At 40.9% G+C, this 3,049-nt stretch overlaps 1 pseudogene; it reads left to right on the top strand.

Annotated features, from left to right (window-relative positions):
- Positions 1-1,056: 1,056 nt before the first annotated feature.
- On the top strand, positions 1,057-2,428 carry LOC105516425 (annotated as a pseudogene).
- The last annotated feature ends 621 nt before the right edge of the window (positions 2,429-3,049 follow it).

Genomic DNA, 3,049 nt, shown 5'->3' with positions numbered 1-3,049 from the left:
TTTTCATCTTATTCACTCTTCACCAGGTGCACTGGCCTTTTCTCTGCCTATAATACGCCAATATGCTTCTGCCTTGGAGCTTTGGTATACATTGTTCCTTCTGCTTGTAACCCTGTTGTCCCAGATAGCTGCACGGGTCACTCCCTCACTTTTATCACTCCAGATTTTTACTCAAATATGACCTACTCAGCAAACTTTTTCTAGTCACCCTACATAAACTTGCATCCACAAGCACTCACTCCTGCTCTGCTTTTACTCCTTAACATTTATCATCACCTCACATATAGTTTCTTACTTGTTTAGATTGTTTATGTCTCACCTCATAAAATAGAAGTATGAAGGCAAAAATTTGGTCTGTATTTTTCACTGTTGTAGGCCCATCACTCAGCACAGTTCTTGTGCATAGTTGGTGCTTGATAATTATTTGCTGAATGAATGAACTTGTTGAATGAGGAATTAATCGTCCTCATTTGGTGAATTAGGGTCTTTATTTTCTTCAGACTTTCAAAATAACAACAAGCCAGATATAAAACAGACCAAGCCTATCATTCATTGTCTTAGGTGCTGAGTCAAAGTTATGTCAAAGGTGGGCATAAAAGAAACAATAGAAATATGGAAATTGGTCATGAAGATATAATATGTTAAATAATATTTTTATTAATTTAGCCCTTAATAATTTGCAAATAAATTTTATATGCATATTAAATTTAAATTTACAACTCTAAGATGTGCAGGAAAAATATATTATTCCCTTTTTGTAAATAAAAAACAAAAATTTAGAGAAATGAGAAAATTTGTCCAGAATCATACTACTAATACATAGCAGAGCTAAAATGAAGTCTGAGGATACACTTATCTTAAGGCTGAATCAGTGTTTCTTTCACTTTTCTTCCACATATGTTTGAATTGCACATTTTAACACCAATGTTTTAGTGTCAGGAAAATTAAAACTTTTTAAATCAGGACACAAATATCCTTAAAAAGATGGGTTAGTTCTCACTGAAACCCATCACCCTGACTCTACATAAGACACACCACTGGGACTCATCATTTGCCATGTGTAAATACATTTCAGTCCATGCGGAGCTGACAGGTGTCCAGATTGGCAATGCTAACCTGTTGGGAGCTCTACCGCCTGGAACATGAGATTCAAACTGATGGGCAGATGTCCAGTGAAAAGACCATTGGCGAAGTGGATAGTCCACTTTCACCAGCTTCTTCTGTGAAATTAGTGCTAGAAAACATGTGTCCTGGCTGTTTTGTGGATCTGGAGCCTATGGCCATTGATGAAATCCGAAATGGCCTATACTGACAGGTTTTCCACCCAGAGTAGCTCATCACTGCAAAAGAGGATGCTCTCAACAGTGATGTCTGTGGTCACTATACCATTGGCAAAGAGATCAACGACCCAGTGCTGGACTGTATCTGGCAGCCATCAGACCAGTGCACAGGACTTCAGGACTTCCTGGTGTTCCACAGCTTTGGCAGGGCCACTGGCTCCGGCTTTACCTCACTCCTGATGGAGCGGCTTTCTGGTGACAGTGGCAAAATCTAAGCTGTAATTCTCCATCTACTCAGCCCTGCAGGTGTCCACAGCCGTGGTCGAGCCCTACAACTTCATCCTGACCACTCATTCACACCACCCTAGAGCACTCAGATTGTGCCTTCATGGTGGACGATGAAGCCATCTATGACAATTGCTGCCACAACCTGGACATTGAGTGCCCAACCTACACCAACCTCAGCTGCATCATTAGCACAGTAATCTCCTCCACCACAGCTTCTCTGCACTTTGACAAGGCCCTCGACATGGACCTGACAGAGTTTCAGATCAAACTGGTGGCCTGCACTCACATCTACATCCCTCTGGTCACCTATGTGCTAGTCATCTCTGCAGAGAAGGTATACCACAGCAGCTGTTTTTGGCAGGGATTGCCAATACATGCTGTGAGCTGGCCAGCCAGATGGCAAAGTGTGATGGTATGACACTTTAGGGTATCTGGCTTACTGGTATGGCAAGTGTATGGCTTACTGCCTGTTGTACCACAGAGATGTACCCAAGGATGTCAATGCTGCCATTGCCACCATCAACACCAAGTGCGGCATTCAGTTTGTGGACTGCTGCCCCACAGGCCTCAAGGTTGGTATCAACTAAGCACTACCCACTTCGGTGCCTGGAGGTGACCTGGCCAAGGTACAGTGTGACACATGCATGCTGCGCAACACAACTGCCATTGCCAAGGCCTGGGCCCACCTGGACCACAAGTTCGAGCTGACGTATGTCAAGAGGGTGTTTATACACTGGGAAGCTGGTGAGGGCATGAAGGACGGTGAGTTCTCCAAGGCTCCAGATATCGCTGCCCTGTAGAAGGATTAGGAGGAAGTAGGCACTGACTTCTATGAGGATGAGAATGAGGGAGAAGAATAGAACAGCTGCCTGGAGCCTATTCATTATGTTTATTGCAAAATCCTTTGCAAATAAACAGTCTCCTTGCATGGTTTAAATAAATAAAATAAAATAAAATACAAGGATTTAGTATCTTCAGCAAACCAGAACTTAACACCCAAAAGGATAGATATACATTTTAAAATATTTTGTAATTTGCATTGTTTTACACAGAGAAAGCATAGGAAAATATGTAGATTTTGCAAAGGGTAATTGATGGGCCTTTTTTTTTTTCATGTTGCTTTTAGGAACGTGTGGGCAAACAGCTTTTCTCTGGTGAAAAAAAAAATGCAGACTATTGCTACATTAATTTCCACATCTAGAACATGAAATCTGAAAACAAAATAACTATAAAATTATACCACACAGCAGTTAAAGAAGCTGAGTATACAGCTCCATATATGCTTACTACAAAGAGAATATTTTTGCAAATTAAAAATATGCGAATAATTGTCATGAAGAAGTAATTGCTTTTAAAGATAAAATAATTGGAGGCTGGTTTAGTTCTCAACTTATTCAGAACCTTGTTTGTGCTTCTAAGAATCAGAGCTTAGCAATGTTTTTGAACCTTTGCTCTTTCCCTATACCTTTAAAATGTTGTTC

The sequence above is a fragment of the Colobus angolensis genome, unplaced genomic scaffold (assembly GCF_000951035.1).
Source record: "Colobus angolensis palliatus isolate OR3802 unplaced genomic scaffold, Cang.pa_1.0 Scaffold280, whole genome shotgun sequence".
NCBI classification, from domain to species: Eukaryota; Metazoa; Chordata; class Mammalia; order Primates; family Cercopithecidae; genus Colobus; species Colobus angolensis.
Note: the sequence above shows the minus strand (reverse complement) of the source record. Positions and strands in the feature narration are given on the sequence as shown.